This window comes from Nyctereutes procyonoides, unplaced genomic scaffold (genome assembly GCF_905146905.1).
Source record: "Nyctereutes procyonoides isolate TBG_1078 unplaced genomic scaffold, NYPRO_anot_genome, whole genome shotgun sequence".
Lineage (NCBI taxonomy): Eukaryota > Metazoa > Chordata > Mammalia > Carnivora > Canidae > Nyctereutes > Nyctereutes procyonoides.
The window spans coordinates 18338278-18352173 of record NW_026575142.1 but is presented as its reverse complement, the minus strand read 5'-3'; the positions used below and the strand labels follow the sequence as shown (position 1 = coordinate 18352173).

The 13896-nt window shown below is 38.9% G+C and overlaps 1 protein-coding gene across 3 annotated transcripts in view; it reads right to left on the bottom strand.

Moving 5' to 3' along the window:
• Positions 1 to 13896, bottom strand: part of STK39 (serine/threonine kinase 39) — a 292691-nt gene that overhangs the window by 14548 nt on the left and 264247 nt on the right. The window lies entirely within an intron of this gene.

Here is a 13896-nt window from a genome sequence, read left to right as displayed (position 1 = left end):
GAGAAAAGGCGTCCAAATCATGTACAGTAACACTGGATTTTCACATCAATGATTTGGAAAATCTGACTAATCATGCAATAAGCTGCAAAATTATTTCTTTCACAGACATTACAAAGTCCTTATAAACAACCAAATTAGTCTCATACATTTTTCTACAATTTATATCTTCAGTGCATCTGAATTAATCACTATACATTGTAAAATGGGAAATAGCTTTCTAATGGAAAGGAGAAGGGACAGCAGCCCCTACCCCACCCCCCCCCCGTTTTTTTTTTTTTTAACCCCTTGGTTTTTCTCAACACCCGTTACTATGAAATTTGCCAGCAGAGGGCAGCACAAAATAGAGGCGACGTATTGCAAACAGTGGTTTTTTTCTGAGTATGTTTGAACCCCTCTCCTAATAAATCCATTCAATTCTCTGCACCCATTTTTAACAAAGCACCAAACACAGCGGATAACCCCTACGGCTCGGGCATGTGTGTTAATGCTTTCAGAGTGTGATGATCCGTCAAACCAGGGGAGTGCCACCTTGAACAATACCCAAGGTGGCTGAACAGGGTCAAGCACTAGAGGCTGTCAGTTTGGAGCTCAATTGTGAAGATATGTTTCAGTATTAGCAGGATTCATCAGAGACCCGTCCCATTTTCCATGGTGTCATGATATACTGGATTCTCTCGCAGAGAAGTCTGTTTTCCCTGCTCACTCCCCTGGTTTAGGCTACAGAATTATCAGAAGGCGATGATGACAGAAGTCTAAAATCTCACTATTTCCACAACCAAATCTAAAGCGTAAAGTCTCGAAAGCCAAGTAAGCGGAAAAAGAGAGGGGTTAGGGGAAAAAGAGAGGACTATGGAAGTAAAGTTCTGTTTATCATTTTTATTTTTCACGTGGAAAGTTATCTGCTGCTTCAGTAACTAGGTATCTGAGAAGTCATGTGACTATTTTAAGACTTAAAAATTTAAGATAATATTTTGAGAAAGGTGTTTCAGAAAGCAAGAAAGTAGAAAGAAATCTGCGTATCTCAGGTTTCTCTGAGGTTGACTAAAAACCACCTTAGAGACATGAATTTTCTGCAGATCAGTCTATTTCATTGAAACCATCAGCTGCAGAGGAAGAAAAAAATGAAAATTATATACTCAATATGGCCTATTTCTCTTTATAAACCATAATTACAGGCATCATTTTATCTTTATTCGTTGTCCTTGATACTTCCACTCTGAGTGATCTGCAAAGTTTTGTTTATGGTAACCTCCCCCATCCCCCGCCCCATCATCTTCTCTTCCTTTTGCACACACGTCAGGTATATCCTGGGCCACATCCACCTCCATATCGTTATCATCGCCGAGCACCTCAGCCGCCTCAGCAGTTTCCTGAGCATATTCCCCATCCTAAAAATCATCAGGTAACCCACACAAGAAACACTGGCTCTTGGGAGTGAGAAGCTCGGCCATGAAATTCTGTCCACTAGGGCCAGGATTGATGTCAGGGCACTCTGACTGGATGCAAATTGCAGCAAGTGCACACAGTCACTATTTTCTTAAAACATAAAAGTGTTGTAATAATTCCCCTGCTGTGGGCTGATTTCATGAATGGCCATAAAGTTTTCATAGGAATTTCAGTCCTTTCATTAGAGGCTCTCGGTTATTGTGGATGATTTACTGCCCTGTTCTGGGTCATCTATTTCCAGTCTGCTCTGTAACGTTCCGCCAAAAGCTGAGCTCTGTCCTACACTACTTCACAGCCTGCTCTCTGGTGTGCACACATATGTGTTAGGGCCGATCTCCAAGGGACGTGGCTCGGCAAGTTGCAGACTTGGGAGGGCAAAGCTGAAATGCTAGCATCTCAAACAATCATCCCGGAAACCACACTCCTCAATTGTGAGCCCTACACCTCAGGGATATTAGAAATTCAAATTCTGTCTTCAACTCAAAGCAAAAATAGCAAAACTGGCCACTTACCTGATTACTTATCCCAGCTGCTAGGCTTATTTTCAATTTCGTTGATTCTAATTTGTTGTAAAGTGCTATAAAATACCTTCATTTAACTGACATCACATAAAATTCAAGGTGATGCTAATTTATCTTCCACTAGCAATGCTCATTAAAAAGATGGGTGTCAACGGTTTTCTCCCTTCTCCTGACTGTGCACCTGGATTTCAAAAATAAAAGTGTTCCTTACCTGGGACGTGAGCTGAGAAGGAAGGGTTGGATAGGGCTGGTTAACTTTAGAGCTTCTCAAGTACGTGCTGGTAACACTGAACTTCATGCTTTAAGGTGTTACAGGTTTCCCCCACTTATGGCACTTCTAAACCCTACTCAGTGGCCATCGACTTATTTCCAAACCTTCCTGGCTTTCCCAAATAGAACTCATTCTCCTAGTTTCTGATGTAGACTTTTTCTTCTTTGAGCTGGTCCCTTCTGGCCTCTCCAGGCCACTCTCTTCAGTCACAAGTGCTCTCTCTCGTTCTTGACCACACAGGAAACGGTAAACACGTACCGAGGTACCAGGGGTTGTCACCTTCTTGCTCTACAGCTGTGGCTACATGATACCTTTGTGTGAACCATCTATTTCTCGGTGATTTTTGTGTCTCTGTGTTACACTTAGGCTTGAATCCCTATCGGTTCTATGTGCTCTTTTTGGATAACATTGACCTAAGGTATGGTAGGTATTGTGCTTTATGAAATTGTGATAGTATCATTCAGTACCTCCCTGAATCCAAACAGAGAAGGAAGTAAGATAGTCCTGGGCATAATCTATCAGAGGCAAGGGCAGCAGAGCCGACATTTCTTTGGCAAACTAAGTCAGGTATTCTCCAGACACTGTTTACTCCGTCATATTCTCCACATTTGGACAGTCAGAAAAGGAACAGGTACATAATGATTATTTAGAGTCTGTTTTGGCATTATAAGTGATTAGTGGAAAGATACACTTTTCTCCCTAGATACCAACATATTTCACAACAATCTCATATAGTACTGATGTTTTTGGGGACTGTGAGTGAATTTATCTAATTTGAGCTATTCCCAAACAAAAGCTGTGAAGAAAAGCACTCTAGTGAACACCAAGTCCAACGCATTCCCCCAGAGAGGAAATGCTGAGAGAAGACAAAAGCATAGACTTGGGTTGCCTGCTAAGGTGATGTCACAATACTGTTTGATCCAAAGACACATCCTGAACATTTGCTGCAGAAAAGGCCACATAAGATTGCAAAGCAAGAAAGGGACACATGTACTAAAAGAGGAAATGATAGGAGGGTGAGTCTCCTTATGGGTACTGTGCTAATGCAAAATTACAGTTAATTATGATATTTGGAACAAAATACAAGAGTTTTGCTCTATTATGTTCCCTAAATCTCCAGGCTCTCACCTTCAGGAGAGGAGTGTAGCACAGTGTGTAAGTGCACGAATTCTCCAGTCAGAGTGCCTGGGTTAAAATCCTGATTCCCACTTAGAGCCATGTGGCCCTGTGAAGTTGGCTAACTCTAGCCTATTTGTGCTTCAGTCCATGTACCTGTAAAATGTGGATATTAACAGTGCCTCCCTGATTGAGTTCTCTTGGGGACTGAGTTAACACATCTACAGAGTTTAGACTGGTGCTTGATGTGCTGCAAGTATGTAACAAATGTTGGCTTGTTATCTCTACCCTGGGCAATGGCATATCATCACTGCTTTCCCTCTCTTCAGTGTTACTTAACTCATGAACCCTCTTACACTCACCAGAGTTACTTGCAGAATCTAAGTCATATGCTGGGATGTGTTGCTTCCTTAGATAATACCATGTAACCATTCATATCAACTTCAGGATTAAGGTGTTTTGGTTTTTTTTTTCAAGATTTTATTTATTCATGAGAGAGAGTGACAGAGACCTAGGCAGAGGAAGAAGCAGGCTCCTTGCAGGGAGCCTGATGTAGGACTCTATCCCGGACCCTGGGATCACGCCTTGAACCAAAGGCAAATGCTCAAGCACTGAGCCACCCAGGCATCCCAAGGTTAAGTTTTTAATGTGGTCTATGAGACCCTTTCATAGTCTGGCCCAACCTATGTTTCCAGGTCATTTTCTGCCAAGTCCTATGCTAGATTTTCCCAGGAAGGGCTGTATAACCACTCCCCTCCTCAAGATATCTACCATGACTCTTTATCATTATGTGCTGAAACAACCCATTTCAGAGCTCATTTCCCCACTCAATTCAAGTTCTTTGATAACCCAGACAAAATATTATTCACCTCTGCAAAAGGTTTACTTTGAAATATACCCACATCTACAGAGACCAATGACATCTTACCCTTTCACTGCTATTACCCAAGTACAGCTGCCACTATCTCTTGTCTAGACTCATGCAGTAGCCTACTGTCTCCCTGCTTCCATCCTTGTCCTTCAATGGCTCAGCCTCCACCCAGCAGTCAGAGGAGCCTCCTCAAACAGGTTTGCTTTTACTGTTTGAAATTGTTTACTTTTTTTCATCTCTACTACTTCCATCCCATTTCATCTATAAAGAACCAGCAAAATTGGCTACTTGTCATGGTTTTTCAAGAGATGAGAGTCTAGGTCACTTTGCAGATAAACCGTCCAGACTAGCATAGGTCATAGCCCCAACAAAGGGAATCTACAATGGTAAGTAGAGGATAGACATGATGAGCATCAACTGCCTCAAGATTACCTATAGCAATGAGGACTAAGTCATACCATTAACCTTCCCACTTAGAACTTTCCCTAGGAAAAGAAATCAACTATTGCCAGAGGAACTACTCCCAGGTGGATCCAAGCAGTCCAAGGGGTGGACTATTGTGGATACTTTGGTGTGCAGCCCAGACTTTAGGAATGAGACAAATGTTCTCCCATCTGCTGGGATTATTGTTGACTGAGGACTCTTAGCTTTGTCCGTCACTGGGAAATCCCCTTGGAAACCTGATGCCTTCCAAGGCATTTCTACTAGCAAATTTGTAAGACAGTGCAAATGAAAGAGAAACACCAAAGGATGTAAAATATGATACCAAGTATCTGAAATGCAGAGGGGACAGGATTAAAGAATGAGTTCAAAATTAAGTGACCATCAGCTTAATGTAGACTGCCATACACAGAAGATGTTCTATGTAAACTGAATGGTAACCACAAATCAAAAAAGTTTCAGATATGCAAAAAAATAAAGAGAAAGGAATCCAAATATACCTCTAAAACCAGCAAACCATGAAAGAAAGAAAAAAGGATAAAAAAACTAAACCACAAAACAACAAAATGGCAATAAATATGGTTTAAATGCTCCAATCAAATGACAGAGTAGATAAATAAACAAGACTCATCTACATGTTGCCTATAAGAGACTGATTTCAGACCTAATAACATGTGCATATTAAAAGCAAGGGGACAGAGAAACCTTTATTATGCAAATGGATGTCAAATAAAGCCAGAGTAGCAATATCAATATTGGACAAAATAGACTTTAAAACAAAATCTCTAAAAATTAGAGACAAAGGAGGACAGTATATAATAGTAAGGGAGATAATCCAAAAAGATATCACAATTGTAAATATTTATGCACCAACATGGGAGCACTCAAATACATAAAACACTTAATAACAAACATAAAGGAACTGATCGATAGTAATACAGTAATAGTAGGGGACTTTAACGCCCCACTTACATTAAGGACAGATCATCCAAACAGAAAATCAATAAGGCAACAATGGCTTTGAATGATACACTGGACCAACTGGAGTTAACAGATATATTCAGAACATTCCATCCTAAAACAGAAGAATACACACTTTTCAAGCGCACAGAACATTCTCCAGAATGGATCACATTAGGCTACAAAACAAGTCTCAACAAATTCACAAAGATCAAAGTCATACCATGTATCTTTTCTGATCACAATGCTATAAAACTGGAAATCAACTGCAAGAAACAAACTGGAAAGACCACAAATACATGAAGGTTAAATAACATGCTACTAAACAATGAATGAGTCAACCAAGAAATCAAAAAGTACATGGAAACAAATGAAAATGAAAACAAATGGTCTAAAGCCTTTGGGATGCAGCAAAAACAGTTCTCTGAGGGAAGTTTATAGTCGTAGATGCCTACCTTGAGAAGAAAAACCGTGAATAAACAGCCTAACTTTATACCTAATGGAGCTAGCAAAAGAACAACAAAACCTAAAACTAGAAGAAGGAAATAATAAAGATTAAAGCAGAAATAAATTATATAGAAATGAAAAAAACCACAATAGTGGTTCTATGGTTCTTCTGGTTCAATGAAACCAGAAGCTGTTTTTTGAAAAGATCAAGACTTGGGAAAAAAAGACTGATAAGCCACTAGCCAGAGAGAGAGAGAAAGGTAGGGGATGGGAGGGGAGAACAGGACTCAAAACCACCAATGAAAGAAGAGAGATAACAACTAACACCATAGAAATATTGTAAGAGAATATTATGAAAAACTATATGCCAACTAATGGGACAACCTAGAAGACATGGATAAATTCCTAGAAACATATAAACTACCACAACTGAAGCAGGAAAAAATAAAAACTTGAACAGACTGATTACCAGCAGGGAGAGAGACTGAATCAGTAATTGAAAAACTCCCAACAAACCAAAGTTCAGGACCACAAGGCTTCAAATGCAAATCTACCAAACATTTAAAAAAGACTTAATACCTACTCTTCTCACACTATTCCAAAAAATAGAAGGAAAGCTTCCAAATTCATTCTATGAGGCCAGTATTACTCTGATACCAACCAGATAAAGACACCACAAAAAAAAAAAAAAAAAAGAGAACTACAGGTCAATGCAAAAAATCCTCAACAAAATACTAGCAAACCAAATCCAATAACACATTAACAAAATCATTCACCATGATCAAATGGAATTTATTTCCAGGATGCAAGGGTGGCTCAATATTCACAAATCAAATAACAAGATACATCACCATCAATAAGAGAAAGGAAGAAGACCATATGATCATTTCAATAGACAAAGAGAAAATATTTGCCAAAGTACAATATCCATTCATGATAAAAGCCCTCAACAAAGTAGGGCAATATAATAAGACCATGTATGAAAGACACACAGTGAAATTCATGCTCAATGGGGGAAAAACCGAGAGCACTCTCGCTAAGGTCAAGAACAAGACAAAAGATGTCCACTCTCACTACCTATTCAACATAGACAGAAAAAGCATTTGACAAAGTACATCTGTTCTGTTGGTGGGAATGCAAACTTGTGCAGCCACTGCGGAAAAACTGTATGGAGATTTCTCAAAAAGTTAAAAACAGAACTACCCAATGATCCAGTAATCACCCTACTGAGTATTTACCCAAAATACACTAATTCAAAGGAATACATGCACCGCAATGTTTATAGCAGCATTATCTACAGTGTCCGTTGCTTGATGAATGGATAAAGAAGATGTAGTACAGGGGCACCTGGGTGGCTCAATTGGATAAGTATCTGACTCTTGGTTTTAGCTCGGGTCACGATCTCAGAGTTGTGGGATCAAGCCCCACACCAGGCCCGGCACTCAGTGCAGAGTCTGCTGGAGATTATCTCCTCTCCCTTCCCTCTGCTCCTACCCCTGCTTGCTCTTTCTAAAATAAATAAAATCCTTTAAAAAATATGTGGTAAATATATGCAATGGATTATTACTAAGCCATAAAAAGCATGAAATCTTGCCATTTGCAACAACATGGATGGAGCTAGAGAGTATAATGCTAAGAGCAATAAGTCTGAGAAAGGCAAATACTTTATGATTTCACTCATCTGTGGAATTTAAGAAACAACAACAAAAACAAGCAAGGGAAAAGAGAGAAAAACCAAGAAACAAGCTCTTAAGTATAGAGAACTGATGGTGACCAGAGGGGAAGTCGGGGGGAGTGAAACAGATGATGGGGATTAAGGAGTACACTTGTGATGAATAGCAGGTGATGTACAGAATTGTTTAATCACTATATTGTATACTGTATGTTAACTATAATAGAATTAAAATAAAATAAAACAGTAGCCTTTCTAACATGTTCAAAAGAGTACAAATGATCAATAAAATATTTGAGGAAAAGGGGGGATGAGTATATTATTTGCCATTTCTCTGCATTAGATTTGTGGATGGTGAGAAAAAGCACTTAGAAGAGATTTTAGGAATGTTACAGTTATCATAAGCAACCAGCCTTTGAGACAAATATATCAAGAAGACTTGAGTATTAGCATTACTTATATTGGAAAAAGATTATAAGAAATAAAAGAAATAAATACACTTGCCATTCTCCTTAAGGTTTGGGTAAATCCCAGTTTTTACTATTACCTTGGCATAATGGGAAAGCTGGAAACAGTTTGGAATAGCTAAACTGGCAGGTATTGAATCTGTCCCTTAAAATATAATTGTAAAATTACTGTTGGTCCTGAATTTCTTTTATTGTGTTTAAGGTGGAGTTTTATGAACTGGACCACAGTATGGTAATGGAAGTGTCCAATAATCATTATGTTATTATTGCTCATTTTGAAAGCAATGGAATGGTATAATCAATGAAATTGTAGCTTCATTTAGCTGGTGGAGATGATATACCAGTATGTTTATGGCTTACCTCCTCTTCAGAATGAGGATGAAAACAGTAAAAAAAACTAAAAATAGTGTATGAAGAATGACTAAACTTTAAAGTCTGGGCTTGCTACACGTATCCAAAATTCACCTGAGATGATAGTAATAATGTGTTTGCTTCGGAAAATCAAAGAGGATTACTGTTTTGGGAGACACAGCTGTTAAAATGTGCTTGGATTCTTCAAAAAACAGGTGCCTTAACCTGGGGCATTTAGTTTTGAAACCCTCTATATTGTAGGTAAAAGTTTGTGTGCAAATTTCTTGGGGGAGGGTGTTTGGCTTTTACCAGACACTCACTGGGATCATGCCCTGGATATCCTTAAACTGCTATCCCGAATGGTTACTAACATCCTCCCATTCTAACACAAGCAACTTAGAGGCGGGGCCTTTTGTTTATTTTTGGAACAGCCTTACTGAAGTACAAGTGACATATAATAGGCGGTGCGTACTTAAAGCGTATCATTTGATAAGTTCTGATATACATATACACCAATAAAATCACCACAAATAAGATAATGAACATATCCAAAATACACAAACATTTCATCAAATCCTATGTCATTCCCTCCACCTCCCTGACACTCTGCTGCTCTTTCCACTCTATCCTGGAAACCACAGATCTGTTTACTGTCACTATAATTTGCATTTTTTTTTTATAATTGGCATTTCTAAAAGTTCATAGGGATGGAGCCATATAGGGCATACTTATGAGTCTGGCTTCTTTCTTACACCATAATTATTTTGAAATTCATCCAGGTTCTACCATGTCTCAGTAATTCATTCCTTCTGATTTTTTAGCAGTAGTCCATTGTATGGATATACCACAGTCTGTTTACATATTCATCTCTTGATGGACAATTGGGTTGTCTCCAAATTTTGCCTTTACGAAATAAAGCTGTTATCAGCATTCTTGTTTAAGTCTTTGTGTAGACACACATTGTCTTATCACTTGTAGATGCCTAGGATGGTTGGCTCATGCAGATTTGTGTAATTTTTAAAGAAATTACTGAAATGTTTTCTAGGGCAACTGTACCATTTTGACATTCCTACCAGCAGTGTGAAGGAGTTCCAGTTTCTTACACACCTGCCAACACTTGATTCTAATTTTAACTTGGATTTCCCTGATAGAGCATCCTTCCATGTGCATATTTTATGTAGTCTCTTAAGGTCACTTTCTAACAATTAAGAGTTTCCATAAATGCACGTGTGGTTTATCTCGGTTAAGTCGAAGGCTTTTTTTCTAAAAAGAACCAGAAGCCTTTGTTAAGGAACTATAGGTGTTTCTTCATCCAAGAGGTAATCTTTTCAGATCTTCTAGCTCATCTAGTAAATAATAAAAACACAAATATAAAGATCTCAGAGCTCAAGTAGCATCAGTCTACATCTTGGAAAATCTCCAAGAGCTTCCTATAGAGTTCAAAAACCTCAACCCTACTACAGATTTTTAAATGTGTAGGTCACAAGTTTGAGCAGAATTAAAGAAGAGAAGGAAATCATCATACCATGGAGGGCAAAAGAAATAAGACACAGGAAATCCACCCGATTTTGATTTCTAGAAGTAAAAAAAGAAAAGTGTGTCCAAGTCTTCCCTGTTTACAGAAATAGGTCTTACTTAATTGATGTTTAGATTCCAAGAGAAGAGTCTCATACCCAAGAGCACATTCTGGAAGTATTAATAAGACTATATGTATATAAGGCATGAAAGCAAGATATACTCCAGGATTTTAATGTCAATCTCACAAATACTGTTAAAAGACGACTTATTTGTACCAAATACTGCAAAGTAAGACAACAGGGAAGCTGCTTTCCACTGTCCTCTACGCATAAGACTAAGGACACTTTGTGTCTTCCTCAATGCCTATAGTCACTTGATTGAAAACAAAAACACAGAAATAAGCTTTAAGCTGCCTCTATGACCTTGTCAAATCATATGAATTCTAGAAAAGTTCTAATCAGTCAGAGGAAATACACCAAAGGGAAATGAAATAATTCATAGAATCAACTTATTGTCACTCTTCCTTTATCTTGATTTATTTTATAACAAGGTTTTTCAGTAGCCACATACTAATTTAAGGACACATAGCTTGAGATTTAACCTAGTGGCTTCTGGACTGGGAAAAGCTTTGGAAAAGTTAAAATCAATGAGATAGTAAACACATCGATAAAAGGAATGCTATTTAAATTATGGGCCAATGCAGCCAACTGAGGCAGAGCCATCTGGTGTAAGCACAAAGCTTGAAGAAACCCAAAGGACTCCTTGCCCAGCACGTGGCAGCCACCTTTCAAACACAAACATTTCTCACACACGTATGTGGCCATCCTACATGTAGGAGAGCTGGGGTTCCTCATACATTAATGTGGCACTGCCCCAGAGGAGAACACCTATTTTATCTTCATTCCTGGAGTTATTTTCTTCTTTGTGGTACATTCCAAAGCATTTGAAGAGTTTAGTAGCCAGTGAAAGGTATAGACCAAGGCAGAACAATTAGCTTTTTTTTTTTTTTTTTTTTTTTTTTTTAAGATTTTGTTAATTTGAGAGAGAGAAAGAGCACAAGCAGAGGGCAGAAGTAGAAGGAGGAGAACCAGGCTCCTTGCTGAGCAGAGATCATGACCTGAACCAAATGCAGATGCTTAACCTACTGAATCTCTTAGGTGCCCCAGTTCACCTCTTTAATAACATGAAATCAAACTGATTCAAGGGTTGACTGGGACTTCACTCTAGATCAGGATATAGCCTAAACAATAAAGGACCTAAAATCTAATGCTATTTATAATACATAATATAAACCTTGGAAAATCACTTTCCCTGTGCCTTAGACCAATGAAACTTAAAGTAGTCAGCTGCCAAAATGTTTACAGGTCCATGCGAGGTATGGAGTGTGCACTACATGGCAATCAATCATTGCTTCCTTCATTGAGAGAGTCTTGTTACTTCCGGTCCCCCCTCAACCCAACCCTCAAAAGTTAGTTGAACTTCATGATGTACTTAATAATGTTGGTTGCTATTGTGGCACAAGCCAGTACATGAATCACACTAAACAGGACTACTTTGGACTATTCCATGAATAATACTAACCTGCCCCCTTCCTTCCTCCACCATTCTTGATAGATTGTTTTGGATCAAGTCTAAGAAACTGGCTGTTTTATATAGTATCTCCAACAACAGGTAAGATACTTAAATGGAACTTTTTGCACAAACTTCACAATCAGTGATAGAATAAAAATGGAGAGAGAATAGGAATGTGGAAAAAACGCTTATGAAATAAATTTAAACACTTCATAAAGCAGCTTGTCATAGTGTCATATTCAATTTAACATTTGTTCTTTATTCTTAATTTTTAACAATTTATTGTTAATTGTTGCATGAAAATAAGTTGGCATGAGTTTGGCAGACTTTTACTTTGTACCTGCAGCTTTGATTTTATCTAGTAAATGTGAGACATTAATTGCACTGAACAAAGGTCTCATTTTTACACACGATTAAATCTGAAAGACCATCTCCATAATCTTTTTCCTTACCCCCTGACCAATTCCCCTTTGCCCATGCAAGGTAACTGCACCCGTCTTTGAAGGAGAGCATGCAGAGCTTGATAACACAAACGGAGTGGCCGGGGGCAGCTAACTGCTCTGATTGGGGTGCTAGTAGGGGTAATAGTCAATGCTGATGCTCCTGCTAGAAATCTGAGGTACTGGCTAGTTGTGCTAAGGTCCACTAGGCAGTGTGCACAACTGAAAGCACAGTTGGTAGAGTCACTGTGAAATTAGAGTTTAGGGACCCACGTGCAGATATTAAAGGTTAACATGCAACAGAGAGATGATAGTTTGAACATGATGCCTATTATACTGGTTCTGAGATTTGGTGTATGGGGTCGGTCTACAACTATTTTTCTTATTTAGTTATTTTTTAAAAATGTTTTATTAAACTCTTTTGACACTATCATAAGCTTTTATTTTTAATTTTTTAAAAGATTTTATTTATTTATTCATGAGAGACAGAAAGAGAGAGAGAGAGAGGTAGAGACACAGGCAAAGGGAGAAGCAGGCTCCATGCAGGGAGCCCAACGTGGGACTTGATCCCGGGTCTCCAGGATCACAACCTGAACAGAAGGCGGCGCTAAACCGTTGAGCCACCCGGGCTGCCCATCATAAGCTTTTAAAAAGTACCTGTTTAATAAAAAGTTAGGTCCTGATTTTCTTTTTCCATAGAGCCAAGGAACCCGCACATAACGTTTGTCAAAGTTTACCACCCATCCTGGGGCTGTAGATTCCCAAAGAGACACAAGTTGCCTGACAAAGCATCAGAACCTCTGTCAAGAGGCAGCCATTACTTTTCAAAGGCTGTTCCCAGAAGAAAGTGACTTGACGGCCACAAATGCAGGAGGTATGTTTACATTATCACCCTGCTAGAGATCCTTCTCGCCTTGCACCCTCAAAATGTCTTGGTTTATGTGATACAGTGGAATGGTCATCCTGCTTACAAGGGATCTAGACTGAGGCTCCTTGAAAACCGATACCAGCTATCACCTCCAGAGTTCCAGCCAGTACCCAACACTGAACCTGGCATCTGGGAGTTGCTAAATGAATGAACAAAATCAAGATCTACAAGTACCTGGTTAACAGGATTAGGACGTAGTTTCTCAGAAGCCCACAAAGATAAAATGAACTAGAGCTGATCAGAGTGACATAAGGCTGGTCCTTTCAGATCTCCAGCTTTTACTCTACATTACCTACCCCATGATATAGAAGTAACTCCTTGACCTTGTTAAATGCTTGAGAAACTCTTCCCCCTCTCCAGCTGGCCAAGGCAGCACAAAGACAGAGGCAAGGTCTACTCAGCTCACTGTTCTACACCCAATGCCGAGCACAGGGTCTGGCTCACAGAAGGTGCATGTAAATAATCATGGATTGAATGAATGAAAATAAACTAGCAGCACATTTTGTCAAGGGTATTATGTTAACTCTTCCAGGAACCTACAATTAAAATTGAGCTTGATCTCTCATTGTGGATAGAAGGACAGATTTCATGGAAAACAAATTTTAGGTAATTAGAAAGTAGTAGAGATGGAATTATTCTCCTTTATGGTAGAAGGAAGGGGTATATAGCCTCTCTTTGTCCTAAAAATTCAATGAAACCTATGAGGAATTCAGGCATTTACATGTACTTTCTGATTATAGTACAGTGAACATCAGATATCTTCACCCCTCCCTTCTGCACTAGGTCTTCCAGATGCTAGAAGCTGGGTACATAGCACTCACTCTTATAAGATTATCCTTTCGCCATGACAACATGCCCTGGGTCTTTTCTCCTTC